General features: G+C 41.1%; 1 pseudogene; it reads right to left on the bottom strand.

The window, feature by feature from the left end:
• Positions 1 to 15411, bottom strand: part of LOC111959946 (striated muscle preferentially expressed protein kinase-like) — a 156581-nt pseudogene that overhangs the window by 60228 nt on the left and 80942 nt on the right.

Genomic DNA, 15411 nt, shown 5'->3' with positions numbered 1-15411 from the left:
CTAAAGTTGTATTACAAAAGTAGTTTGACATTTCTCGGCAAAGTTTACAGGTAACCTTTGAGATATTTTGTCGTCACGTTGAGCAAGTTGGAACCTGTGTTTTTCTGGATCAAACGCGCCAAATAAATGGACATTTTGGATATATATCGACGGAATTAATCGAACAAAAGGACCATTTGTGATGTTTATGGGACATATTGGAGTGCCAACAACAGAAGCTCGTCAAAGGTAAGGCATGAATTATATTTTTATTTCTACGTTTTGTGTCGCGCCTGCAGGGTTGAAATATGCATATCTCTCTTTGTTTACAATGTTGCTATACTCAGATAATAGCATCGTATGCTTTCGCCGAAAAGCCTATTTGAATTCTGACACGTTGGCTGGATTCACAACCAGTGTAGCTTTAATTTGGTATCTTTCATGTGTGATTTAATGAAAGTTTGATTTTATAATAATTTTCATAGTAATTAATTTGAATATGACGCTCTGCATTTTCTCAGGCTTTTTGCCAAGTGAGACAGTAGCGTCTTGCCTAAACTCAGATTTTTGGATATAAATATGAACTTTACCGAACAAAAAATACATGTATTGTGTAACATGAAGTCCTATGAGTGTCATCTGATGAAGATCATCAAAGGTTAGTGATTAATTTAATCTCTTTCTGCTTTTTGTTACTGCTCTCTTTGGCTGGAAAAATGGCTGTGTTTTTCTGTGACTTGGCTCATACCTAACATAATCTTTTGGTGTGCTTTCGTCGTAAAACCTTTTTGAAATCGGACACTTTGGCTGGATTTACAACAAGTGTAGCTTTAAAATGGTGTAAAATACTTGTATGTTTGAGGAATTTAAATTATGGGATTTCTGWTGTTTTGAATTTGGCGCCCTGCAGTTTCACTGGCTGTTGACGAGGTGGGACGCTACCGTCCCACATACCCTAGAGAAGTTAATAAACAATGATTAATTTAAGATTGACTTCGAGTGTTCCAAGTGTAGAATTTCCATGACAGACACCTTCCTAATATTAGGATGCACCCACCCCTTTTACCCTCAGAACAGCCTCAATTTGTCAGGGAATGGACTTGTTGGAAAGGTTGTCAAAAACATTCCACAGGGATGCTGGCACATGTTAACCCCAGTGCTTTCCACAGTTGTGTTAAGTTGGCTGGATGTCCTTTGGGTGGTGGACCATTCCTGATACACACAGGAAACTGTTGAGTGTGAAAAACCCAGCAGCGTTACAGTTCTTTACACACACCGGTGTACCTGGCACCTACTACCATACTCCGTTCAAAGGCACTTAAATCTTGTGTCTTGCCCATTCATGGACTGACTGTCACACATAAACAATCCACGTCCCAAGGTTTATTAAAAATCCTTCTTTAACCTGTCTCCTTACCTTCATCTACACCGATTGAAGTGGCTTTAACAAGTGACATCAATAAGAGATCATAGCTTTCACCTGGATTCACCTGGTCAGTCTATGTCATGGAAAGAGCAGGTGTCCTTAATGTTTGTACACTCAGTGTATACTACCTATGAGTTAAATTGTACCTTCAAATTTAAAGCATCTTCTTAAAATGACCATGTTAATACATTATTGTTAGTGTTTCAGCTGTAGTGATACAGTGTGTGACTTGCCTCTTCCAGATAACTGAAGCGTTGACGTGGTTCAGAGTGATGGTGATGCTGAATGACAGGTTCTCCTGGACATAGACTATGTCTGGCTTATCAATGATYACCGGACCCTCCTGAAGATATGGACCTTGGAAGAAATTCAATCTCTTTAACCTTAAAGGGATAGTTCCTCACATTTTCAAAACTACATATTTGTTCCATGCCTTGTCAGCAGTCTTTGGACAAGAAGAAAGTGCAATCCATGCTTACATGTTGTTAAACCAGCCCTTGCCAGAAACCACTAATATAGGCATCATGTCATCAATTCATGTTGCCCTCATTTGATGACTCATACCTCTGTTGACAAGTTGCACTGGGTCTGTGGACGGAGASGGTTTGCTAAAGGCCTTGGTGGTGATTGACAGGACCCTGAAGGCATAGCAGACTCCTTTGGAGCAGCTGGTCACTGTATAGCAAGGGTCTTTCAGACTGGACACTATGATGGTCCACTGGTTCGAGCCCAGCGCTTGTTGTTGGATGGCATASATCAACGTGTTGGGATCTGCAATGGCAAACATACATTTTTGGTACGTGTGAATACATGAAGACAGAGCATAACCTTGACCTGTTGRAATGGCATTCAAACAGAATTAACTTGAACATGTACTACACAGAAGAATAATATATATGCAACATGCAACAATTTCAAAGATTTTACAGAGTAACAGTTCATATAAGGAAATCAGTCAATTTAAATGAATTCAGTAGGGCCTAATCTATRGATTTCACATTACTGGAAATACAGATAAGTATCTGTTGGTCACAGAAACCTTAAAAAAAGGAAAGAGGTGTGGATCAGAAAACCAGTCAGTGTCTGGTGTGACCACCATTTGCCCCATGCAGAGCGACACATCTCCGCATAGAGTTGATCAGGCTGTTGATTGTGGCCTGTGGMCGGTGGAATGTTGTCTCACTCCTCTTCAATGGCTGTGTGAAGTTGCTGGATATTGTCAGGAACTGGAACACGCTGTCGTACATGTCAATCCAGAACATCCCAAAYATGCTCAGTAGGTGACATGTCTGGTGAGTATGCAGGCCATGGAAGAACTGGGACATTTTCAGCTTCCAGGAATTATGTACAGATCCTTGTGACGTGCCCGTGCATTATCATGCTGGAACATGAGGTGATGGCGGCAGATGAATGGCACAACAATGGGCGTCAGGATCTCTTCATGTGCATTCTGTGCATTCTAATTGCCATCGATAAAGTGCATTTGTGTTCATTGTCCGTAGCTTATGCCTGCCTGCCCATACCATAACCCCACCTCGACCATCGGGCACTCTATTCACAATGTTGACATCAGCATCCTGCTCGCCCACACGTCTGCCATCTGCCCGGTACATTTGAAACCGGGATTCATCCGTGAAGAGCACACTTYTCCAGTGTGCCAGTGGCCATCGAAGATGAGTCGTTGACCACTGAAGCCGGTTACAACGCCGAACTGCAGTCAGGTCAAGACCCTGGTCAGGATGACGAACAAGCAGATGAACTTCCCTGAGACGGTTTCTGAAAGTGTGTGCAGAAATTCTTTGGTTGTGTGTGAGGATGTTACGTTCCCCAGTTTCTGTGTTATAGTTTGTATTTGAGTGTGTGTGTTTCAGGAGATGGCTTCCTAAAATTCTCCCCAAGCAGCTGATTGGTCGGCCCCAATTGATGATTGGAGAGCTGACCCCGCCCCCTCGTCAAGACGCAGCTGTCTCCAATTACCAATGCCTTCTGAAGCTATAAAAGCCAGTGTTCTGTTATTCAGAAGAGAGAGATTTTTGCTGAGAGAGATGATAGGCAGGCTTAGACCATTGTAGGCTGAGATCATTGCTGGAGAGATTGAATGTTATATAGATCATTGATGAGAGAGGAGGYTGATGGCTGAGGGTTATAGCATGTTGGTCGATSGTATGTACTGTGTTAGTTGTTGCTGGGAGCAGTTGGTATGTTCCGTGTGAGATTGTTGCTCAGCTAGAGCTTACTTGATGTCCTTTGTTTATTAGTTTGTTTGAGTAATTGTTTGATATTCTGTTTCATTTGTTCCCAGGGGGGAAGGGGAAGGCACCTAGGGAGTGCTTAGGCAAGAGGCCCGTGGGCATACATATACCCGTAGTATATTCACTGTCTAGGTAAGACCTGGGCGGACCACCCCTTGTATTTTGGTTAGCGCACCAGGCGGTGCTAAGTTAGGTAGGTAGTGGGTAGGCAGGTTAGATAGGAGAGGGGGAGCTTTGACATTTACTTTCTTTGCTTTGGTTCCGTCCAGCCCCTTTTCCCCATATTACCGTGTAAAGGAACAAATCCCTAGTAAACGGTCAATTCTGCATTTTGTCATCCTTACTTGCACCTACAGTCCCATACCTCTTTCACTTCACGGGGAGTTGAGTTGTAGCAGGGTGTTGCGTTCCCTCTTCAGAGGCGTGCGTAACAGAGGAACATTTCTGGGATCTTTTATTTCAGCTCATGAAACATGGGACCAACACTTTAAATGTTGTGTTTATATTTTAGTTCAGTATAGAACTTTTCCTGTACTACGAAAATGGATATGATACCTCCAGCCTCATCTTACTCAATATTCTTAATCAGTAAATGATTCACCCTGGTGCCGTATCCTTTGATTATAAACTTGGTAATACCAAATACAGTAAAGATATACATCTTTCTAAACTTCATATTTATTTTTCATCGGGTAATGTTACAACTGTCTAGCAGCTAGCTTTTGAAATACAGGGAACCATGGTTCCACAATCCACATTATAATGAATGATAGAAATGCTAGTGAAATGAAAATTACCAATAGAGGGATCCAGCCTCCGGGGTTTCTTCCAGCTCAGGGTGATAGTCTTGCCAGTAACCGCCTCTATTACTGGGGGCCCATCTGGAGGGTCTGGAAGAACCTCTGAAAAGAACCAAACAGTAAGTGTTTAACACCATAAGTGTTTTTTTTATTTGATAAAATGTATATCCTCCTATTCATATAAACAGTATCCCTTTGCCACCTACCCTAACTTCTTGAATAGGAGGATATACATTTTGTAATAGATTTGAACATTTGTTAGGGCTGCAGTCSAAACACATTTTTACCCTCTAAGCMCTCGCGCTAGCAACTTTCCCTCGGGGGAATCCCCATCGAAAATAGATGCAGTTTGATTGCATTCTTACTTGGAGGTTCAATTCACTAAAGTTGACCTCCTCTGCCCTCGATTTTGCTAGAGGGAGCAACTTTCATCACTTGTGTCATTGATATGACCCACAAATCAATGCAAACTGTAGTCACGTGTCATACTCCAGCGGCCGCAAACTGTCAAATTTAATCAACATGGCTTAATTTTCGGCATGTCAGATACATTTATTAAGCTAGCTTGCAAAAACAAAATATACACTACCGTTCAAAAGTTTGGGGTCACTTAGAATTGTCCTTGTTTTTGACAGAAAAGCACATGTTTTGTCTATTAAAATAACATCAAATTGATCAGAAATACAGTGTAGACATTGTTATGTTGTAAATCTACATAGGCGTACAGAGGCCCATTATCAGCAACCATCACTCCTGTGTTCCAATGGCACGTTGTGTTAGCTAATCCAAGTTTATCATTTTAAAAGGCTAATTGATCATTAGAAAACCCTTTTGAAATTATGTAAGCACAGCTGAAAACTGTTGTCCTGATTAATGAAGCGATAAAACTGGCCTTCTTTAGAAAGGCCAGTTAAGTATCTGGAGCATCAGCATTTGTGGGTTTGATTACAGGCTCAAAATGGACCAGAAACAAAGACCTTTCTTCTGAAACTCGTCAGTCTATTCTTGTTCTGAGAAATGAAGGCTATTCCATGTGAGAAATTGCCGAAAAACAAGATCTCGTACAACGCTGTGTACTACTCCCTTCRCAGAACAGTGCAAACTGGCGCTAACCAGAATATAAAGAGGAGTGGGAGGCCCCAGTGCACAACTGAGCAAGAAGACAAGTACATTAGTGTCTAGTTTGAGAAACAGATGCCTCACAAGTCCGCAACTGGCAGCTTCATTAAATAGTACCCGCAAAACACCAGTCTCAACATCAACAGTGAAGAGGCAACTCTGGGATGCTGGCCTTCTAGGCAGAGCTGCGAAGAAAAAGCCATATCTCAGACTGGCCAATAAAAATAAAAGATTTAGATGGGCAAAAGAACACCGACACTGGACAGAGGAAGATTCTAAAAATTGTTATGGTCAGACGAATCTAAGTTTGAGGTGTTCGGATCACAAAGAAGAACATTCGCGAGACGCAGAAAAAATGAAAAGTTGCTGGAGGAGTGCTTGACGCCATATGTCAAGCATGGTGGAGGCAATGTGATGGTCTGTGGGTGCTTTGGTGGTGGTAAAGTGGGAGATTTGTACAGGGTAAAAGGGATCTTGAAGAAGGAAGGCAATCACTCCATTTTGCAAYGCCATGCCATACCCTGTGGATGGCRCTTTATTGGAGCCAATTTCCTCCTACAACAGGAYAATGACCCAAAGCACAGCTCTAAACTATGCAATAACTATTTAGGGAAGAAGCAGTCAGCTGGTATTCTGTCTATAATAGAGTGGCCAGCACAGTCACCAAATCTCAAACTTATTGAGCTGTTGTGGGAGCTCCTTGACCGTATGGTACGTAAGAAGTGCCCATCAAGCCAATCCAACTTGTGGGAGGTGCTTCAGGAAGCATGGGGTGAAATCTCTTCAGATTACCTCAACAAATTGACAACTAGAATGCCAAAGGTCTGCARGGCTGTAWTTGCTGCAACTGGAGGATTCTTTGACGAAAGCAAAGTTTGAAGGACACAATTATTATTTMAATTAAAGATCATTATTTATAACCTTGACAACGTCTTGTCTATATTTCCTATTCATTTTGMAACTCGGTTCATGTATGTTTTCATGGAAAACAAGGACATTTCTAAGTGACCCCAAACTTTTGAACGGTAGTGTAAATGACATTGATTTTAGCGTTGGCAAATTGGCTGAGTCTCAGAGTGAGGACCCTATAATAAGTAGCTAGCTTCATAAACATATATATATATATTTTTATAAATTACCAAACTATAAAACTAGCTAGCCAGCTATTGGTGACTGTCGCTAGCAACCWGACTGGAGTGCTAGCTAGCTATGTTAGCTTGCTAGGTACATTAATAGCTTTAGGTTGGTTGTTTTTAATCTCAATTTCAAGATTTCCACCATTGAGATTGCCTCTTTGATCATCACTCTCCCTCGCTTGGGTAAGGTACACTCGGTTGTGACGATGTAACACGTAATTCAAGGACTGAGGGTTTAGGGCCGAGGGCTGTCTACTTTTTATTTGGACTGCAGCCCAGGTCCCCTATTCCATCAACACTGTAGTTAAAGTTAATGAGGAATGGTAAAATGACCCTCTTGTGCATGCATCAAAGTATGCTGAATCCCAAATCGACCTCTAGCCCATAAACCCTTGGCAAGGTGCGCACAATATGGCAAAAACTCCACCCAGTCGAGGCAAAGCAAGGCAAACCTATGTAATTGCTGTGTTGCTTAAACCTAGCAGGTCCTTTCAGATCTACAGGAGTGCCATGGGGRTAGAGGCTATAGTTGTTGATTTGGGATTCAGCAACAGACTAGACTCTTTTGAGGCCGTCATTGTAAAAAATAATTTGTTCTTAACTGACTTGCCTAGTTAAATAAAGGTGACATTTAAATTAAATTAAATWAAAWAATGATTCTATTGACAAAGTTCATCAAATGTCAACTGACTCAACATGGCTGGAATTTAGGCAGTATGAGGCCCATACATGCACATGACAAGTCTTACAACTCATTATAAATGTGACATAATGCATTAAACCTTTAGGCTTTGTTGGATTCGGGGTAAACTTTGAACATTGTTATACGCATAAGCATAGTATATAAAGGAGTGAAAGAGACAGGTTTTTATGTCAGTTAATGGTTCTCTGTAGAAAGACAGATGGCTTTGGAACAGGAGGAGGTCACAGGATTGCTATAGGGGAAGCTGAGGTCCGGTCAGATCCCTGAAGGGAGAAATTATGGTTCATTACCCTATTACCCTCTTCCTGTCGAACCATAAGATGTAAGGATTGGAGAGARGGAAGAGTGCCCAAGTGRAGTATATATACTTGTAGTGGTGGAAACAGGTCTTTGTCTGAATACAGCTGTGTCGACCCTTTGGGAAGAATTAAACTTGGTTAAGCTTCTCTAKTGTCTGGGAGTTATTTACTCCGARAAATTAGAACCTAACAGATGGCACTGCGAGYAGGGTTCACCACGATTTGTAGTCAAACCAAAGAGTCCAGATCAGTGAAGCAGAGCTGGCAACAGACAAGGTAGGCTAGTTCCTATATCTGTTTCCACTCATTTTGACATCTTGGAGAGATGAGAATCGTAGGCTGAACAAATTATGGGATACGGACCTGGAGAGCCTGAGTTTAATTCTGTAGGCCGATTGTATAACGACCGGTCGTAAATATCTGGTATAGGGTAGGTTCCATAAGGATAGGTACCGAGTGGAGGTTTTCCTCTGCGAGATACATGCTAATATAAGTGGTGGTTAGGTTCCTTTAAGGATAGGTATCGAGTGAATGTTTTTCTCTGCGAGAGCCAGGAGTGACAAAATACAGGGGAGGATAGGTCCCTAGTGGGGTTATTCCCCTGCGAGATCTGTAAAAGGGACAAAAGTCCCAGTGAGTTTTTGTAAGATGACAGTTATAGAAGCTATTGAGTTAAAATACAAGAAGGAAAAATAAGATATTCGAACATGGTTTGATTTACGTGTAGTAGCAGTATCAATATGGAGAGAGGTTGGTTTATGCCTTATGGGGAGGGGGAGCCAAGAGAGATTATGTGGGTTATCAATAATAGTGATATAAAGAAATAATGCAATAAGACATTAAGTCATCCGTATTCTCCAGTAATACATTAGCAGACGCTATAGTAAACGTTTGAAAACAAGGAATTAAGTGCCGGGACCAATTAATTATTATCCGGGGAAGTGTGTAGTGCTACCTTGGAAAATAGTTAATTAAAGGTGTGTATTATAGACGGGAGTGAAGAAATCCAAAACCCACTGAACACTGTCGGGAGAGATTAAGTAATAATAACTATTGATATGGCGACAAACCCCGATTCTCCCTGTAATATTGAGCTAGGTGCATTGATAGAATTTGCACTTCTGCTTTGATGCATTTCTTTTTCAAAGAGCAAACAACAAATCCTCCRGAAAGTAGCAGGACAGGAACTTTYACCTAGCTGTGTATAGCCTCGGTTCGATCGATAAGTGGTTGATAGAGATTACAGTTTCTATGTGAAGGAAGACATATGAAATCACGTCTTACCTAACTTTTTAGTAGAGGCCAGGGATCAAATATTGCAGATTCTTTACGATGAGAAATTGGCTAAATTTGCCAGAGGAAAATGTATTTTGGGTTGAAGAATCTAGGCAAAATGCCAGGGGAATGGATTCTAAAGGTAACACATTTAAATGATATAGCCAAACACTCTTTGCAAACTCAGAAAGCCTTGGTGGGTTTTTTGATCTCATGAGACATTTAATGTCGTCTTATTCTGAAATAGATTTCTAGAATAGTCGAAAGGGTGGAGGGGTCACGAGGAATTAGTATAGGGGATACCAAACCTAAAATGAACTTTACAATTTTTTATGTGGTGCGTTGATTATGGAGAATCATGGGGGAAAAAAAACAGTGAATCGTTAGATTCGGCGGCAAGATAATGTCGCCATGTCTAATGGGTAGTACATGCTAAATAAAGGACAGTGGATATACAATTATCAGGTTTGGTTTATAATTAACACCTTTGGATTGCTGAGTAAAATGTAGCATRGTGAGAGAGGGAGGACATTCTCTTTTCCAAAAAAGGGGGTTTCATTATTTCTCGTTGGAAGGTCCCCAGAGACTGTGGGCCTGTTCATRTGTGTTCTGGACCTACGGTTCACCAGCACGTACACACCATTTACTGGTTATGAATGTGCGTTAGTGGTGTGTTGATTTGGGTGGCCTACACACTGCGAACAATTTAGACTAAGGGTGCATTGAGATACTGATCTTTAATTACCAGGCCACTCGTGACAGGGAAACAGGGCCAAAGGGGGGCTGYAATGAGAAGAGTTATTACCGGCAATAAAGGTTTAGTTTATAAATGTACGTTCTAACAGGGATGATGTGTGCAAAACTGAGAAGCTGGGATTCGARTCCTATACTCAAAGTAAGCACTAAGGACTGTCATTTATATATTTTTTGGAGTAGTGACTAGTGAATAGTGTGTTATGGGTTAGATGGAATGATAGAGGAGTATCACTCCCAGAGACTGTATATTATTACWGGAGATAGCTCATAGGAGAGGGAGGACAGCTAACTGTACACAATATGGGGATTTAATTGACCATTACACATACCCAGATTATGGCATGACTGCAGTAGAGATCTGTGGGGGCTCATAAATTAAGATCATGGTGAGAGTAGAATAGATAGTGGTGGCATTTCATACACTATAGTAAAGACACTCAAGAAACCTGTGACTCAGAGTTTTGTTAGGTTGGATATTCTTCCCAACTCATGAATCTTTTCCCAATTTCTAAAACCCAGTGAACACTTGACAGATTAATTGAAGAAGGCTATAGGCACGGGCCATGTTAGTAGTAGCAGGGGTTACTTTAGTAGCATTGTTGGGATATCAGTTTGAGGACTCGTGCCACATGGATTGGTAACTGGTAACTGGGAGACCAATGGGAGTAGAGGGGAGGCTGTTATTCAAATGTCACAAATTAGTGATCGTGCCATAAGAGAAGAGTCTATGTGGTCAGGAAATGACCCATGTGTTGCAGTGTGTATATCCTCAKGTGAAAGCARAGATAACCAAGGGCATGGGCTGAATTCTGGAGATTGAGTGTACATCAAGATACACCAGGCGGGGGTGTTGGGGACAGCGTTGGTTTGGTCCACACACAGTACTCCTTACAGCACCTGCAGCCGTAAAGATTGTMATGTCTCTCCTTGGGGGTGTGCATAGTTCTCACGTGAAGTGAGGTCCAACTGCATAATGGGTGAGCTTGAAGACACCATGACAGAGGAAGTGGAGCGAAAGAGAGAGAGAGAGAGAGAGAGAGAGAGAGACTAGATTCCACTGTAAGACATGCAGATGGGTTGGGTCTGGGAGCAACTTTAAACATCATAGTTGGGTTGGGTTAGCTGCTTTATTGGTTATTGCATCAAATGAAAGGGGATAGATGTTGGGGTAATTGTACTCTAAACAACATGTTGAAGGCATTGCTGTGAAAGCATATMTTTTTAGGGATAGGGGGCAGTATTCRRAAGTTTGGATGACTGAGGTTCCCAAAGTAAACTGCCTGTTAATCAGGCCCAGAAGCTAGGATATGCATATAATTGAGTTGGATAGAAAACACTCTTTGTTGTTTTTCCTTTCTATTGAATATGCTACTGTCCGGTTGAAATATTATTGATTATTTAGACAATAAACAACCTGAGGATTAATTATAAACATCGTTTGACATGTTTCGACAAACTTTACTGGTACTATTAGTGTGTATTCGTCTGCATGTTGTGACCGCCTTTGAGCCAGTGGATTACTGAACAAAACGCGCCAACAAAACAGTTTGCGAGTTTTTGGGATATAAAGAGGGACTTTATCGAACAAAACAAACATTTATTGTGTAACCGCTCTTGTGACTGCAACCAGATGAAGATCATCAAAGGTAAGTGATTAATTTTATCGCTATTTCTGACTTTTCGTGACTCCTCTACTTGGCTTCAACATGTTTGTATGCTTTTGTATGCGGGGCGCTGTCCTCAGATAATCGCATGGTATGCTTTCGCCGTAAAGCCTTTTTGAAATCCGACAGCGGCTGGATTAACAAGAAGTTAATATTTAAGCCGATGTATAACACTTGTATATTTTATTGATGTTTATTATGAGTATTTCTGTATTTTGAATTTGGCGGATAGCGGAACGCCTATCCCAGACAGGATATACAGTGCTGAGTTACCTCAAGAGGATGTAATGTTGATTAGGGATGCGCACTTGCATATCAGGTGACGTGCCGATCAGGTGAAAATGGAGGAGATGGGGAACAAAGTGAAAATGACATGACTTGGGAACACCTCTCGGAACCTGGGTCCAAAAGGTAGACTGGGCGAAAGCATGAGTAGGCTTTTTAGGGCTTTCATTTTTCTGGAATCCAGCAGAAAAGTATCCTGGAGGCATAGTCAGGTGAAGAGAGAGTGGGAATTGTTATGGTGTCAGACTTTGGTTTTCATGCATATATAATTATGCATAGCTTCTCACATTGTTAATACTGTTATGTTTTGTGTCTTTTTGTTGCTTTACAAGTCGTATGCTATCACACTCTTAGGAACCAGCAAGGAGAGAGTGGAGAAACAAAAAGTGCTCCAGCTGACATGTAACAAGATGGCAGATATAGCTGGAATATCATTTTGTTGTGTGATGAGAGATGGAAACACAATTGTGTATGGTGTGGTCATAGAACAGAGGCCATACGTCTCTGAGTTTGTAAACCTCACATTGAATGTTTGTTATCATTGTTTGTTCATTTATAATCATTTGGTTGTTTTTTTCAATTCATGTTTTGTTATCATTGTTTGTTCATTGATACTAATTTGTTAGTTTTTTAAATGAATGTATTATTATCATTGTTTGTCCATTTAGAAGTAATTTCCAAGTTTATGTAAATTGAACATTAAGAAGCTTTGTTCAAAAAGAGCGACTGTTGGATTTGGGGTGAACTTTGAACATTGTTATACGCATAAGCATAGTATATAAAGGAGTGGAAGAGACTGGTTTTTATGTCAGAGGTTAATGGTTCTCTGTAGATTGCTATAGGGGAARCAGATGGACATCTGTGGATTAGGCAAAGGAGGGGTTGAGGTCAGGTCAGATCCCCTGAAGGGAGAAATTATGGTTCATTACCCTTTTACCCTCTTCCTGTCGAACCACAAGATGTAATTATTGGAGAGAAGGAGGAGTGCCTAAAGTGGAGTATATATATTTGTAGTGGTGGAAACATGTCTTTGTCTGAATACAGCTGTGTCGACCCTTTGGGAAGAATTAAACTTGGTTAAGCTTCACTAGTGTCCGTGGGTRATTTACTCAGAAAAATTAGAACCTAACAGCTTGAAGTAAGTATTAACAAAAAGTAATCTGGGATTCCTCACCAGTCACATATAGATGGGCATAGCAAGTGGCCTTGCCCACCTTGTTGGAGATGACACTCTTGTATACCCCTCCGTGAGCATGGCAGACACAGCTGATGACCAGGCTGTGGATGTCTCTGACTGGAAGAGAGGAACAGCACAGGGGTGAGTTTCCCAAAGCGCATCATAGCGTTAATCCTGCTGAAAGTCCGTTGTTAGCGTTCAAGATGTTTCCCAAAAACCATTGCTGTACTACAACTGATGAATCAAATATAGGAACTTTATCTATAAATTATGGTGCATTTAATTTTGGACAATGTTTGGACAATTTTACAAAATATTKTGATGCGCTAGTAGTGTATGAAAGTCGCAGTTGGATTACAGTTGAAGTCGGAAGTTTACATACACTTAGGTTGGAGTCATGAAAACTCGTTTTTCAACCACTCCACAAATTTCTTGTTAACAAACTATAGTTTTGACAAGTTGGTTAGGACATCTACTTTGTGCATGACACAAGTCATTTTTCCAACAATTGTTTACAGACAGATTATTTCACTTATAATTCACTGTATCACAATTCCAGTGGGTCAGAAGTTTACATACACTAAGTTAACTGTGCCTTAAAATGGTTTGGAAAATTCCAGAAAATGAGTCATGGCTTTAGAAGCTTCTGATAGGCAAATTGACATAATTTGAGTCAATTGGAGGTTTACCTGCGGATGTATTTCAAGGAAAAAAATTTGTAGACCTCAACAAGTCTGGTTCATCCTTGGGAGCAATTTCCAAACGCCTGAAGGTAACACGTTCATCTGTACAAACAATAGTATGCAAGTAAACACCGATGAGACCACGCAGCCGTCATACCGCTCAGGAAGGAGACACGTTCTGTCGCCTAAAGATTAATTTACTTTGGTGTGAAAAGTGCAAATCAATCCCAGAACAACAGCAAAGGACCTTGTGAAGATGCTGGAGAAACAAGTACAAAAGTATCTATATCCACAGTAAAACAGTCCTATATCGACATTATTTGAAATGCCGCTGCCCATGGGGACAAAGATCGTACTTTTTGGAGAAATGTCCTCTGGTATGATGAAACAAAAATAGAACTGTTTGGCCATAATGACCATTGCTATGTTTGTAGGAAAAAGGGGAGGCTTGCAAGCAGAAGAACCCCATCCGAACCATGAAGCACGGGGTGCAGCATCATGTTGTGGAGGTGCTGTCTGCAGGAGTGACTGGTGCACCTCACAAAATAGATGCGATCATGAGGAATTAAAATTATGTGGATATATTGAAGCAACATCTCAAGACATCAGTCAGGAAATTAAATCTTGGTCGCAAATGGGTCTTCCAAATGGACAATGACCAAGCATACTTCCAAAGTTGTGCAAAATAGCTTAAGGACAACAAAGTCAAGTATTGGAGTGGCCATCACAAAGCCCTGACCTCAATCTCATAGAAAATTTGTGGGCAGAAGGAGGCCTACAACCTGACTCAGTTACACCAGCTCTGTCAGGAGGAATGGGTCAAAATTCACCCAACTTATTGTGGGTAGCTTGTGGAAGGCTACCTGAAACGTTTGACCCAAGTTAAACAATTTAAAGGCAATGCTACCAAATACTAATTGAGTGTATGTAACCTTCAGACCCACTGGGAATGTGATGAAAGAAATAAAAGCTGAAATAAATAATTMTCTTTACTATTATTCTGACATTCTAAAAATAAAAGGGTGATCCTAACTGACCTAAAACAGGGAATTTTAACTTGGATTAAATGTCAGGAATTGTGAAAAACTGAGTGTAAATGTATTTGGCTAAGGTGTATATAGCTGCACTAATAAAGTACTAATCTCAACTCACACTGTGTSAATTTCCTGTCCTCCATGCTGTCGATCTTCTTGCCATTGTGGAACCACACGATGGTGGGGTACGGCAGGCCGGCCACCTTGCACTTGAGCACAGCCTCTGTGCCCTCAATCACATCCAGGTCGTACAGTGGCTTGACAAAGTCAGGCATAGTAAAGCGCTCAACCTCGCTGACCAGTAGCTCAGGCTCCTCCGGGATGGACGGCATCTTCTCTAGCTTCGCCCTTTGGAGGGAGGAGAGCAGGGAGGGAGTGAAATGAAACAGAGGGAGGGAGGGGTTAGAGAGATAGAGATAGAGCATCTTGTTGAATGTGCTTAATATGGATTGTGAAATCTAGGCTAGATTATTTCTAAATTCTGTATTTAGACAGTGAAGCTAAAACTTAAAATGTCTCTATTCTCCACCATTTGATCAATAAGATCAATATGACACAATATTAGAGAATGTTTTATTTGGGGGGATTTTCATACATACACTACATGACAAAAAGTATGTGAACACCTGCTTGTCGAACATCTCATTCCAAAATCATTGGCAGTACTATGGAGTTGGTCCCCCCCTTGGCTGCTATAAAAGCATCCACTCTTCTGGAAAGGCTTTCTACTAGATGTTGGAACATTGCTGTGGGGACTTGCTTCCATTCAGCCACAAGAGCATTCGTGATGTCGGGCACTGATGTTGGGTGATTAGGCATTGTT

The sequence above is a fragment of the Salvelinus sp. IW2-2015 genome, linkage group LG36, assembly GCF_002910315.2.
Source record: "Salvelinus sp. IW2-2015 linkage group LG36, ASM291031v2, whole genome shotgun sequence".
NCBI classification, from domain to species: Eukaryota; Metazoa; Chordata; class Actinopteri; order Salmoniformes; family Salmonidae; genus Salvelinus; species Salvelinus sp. IW2-2015.
This window is presented reverse-complemented; position numbering and strand designations above follow the sequence as displayed.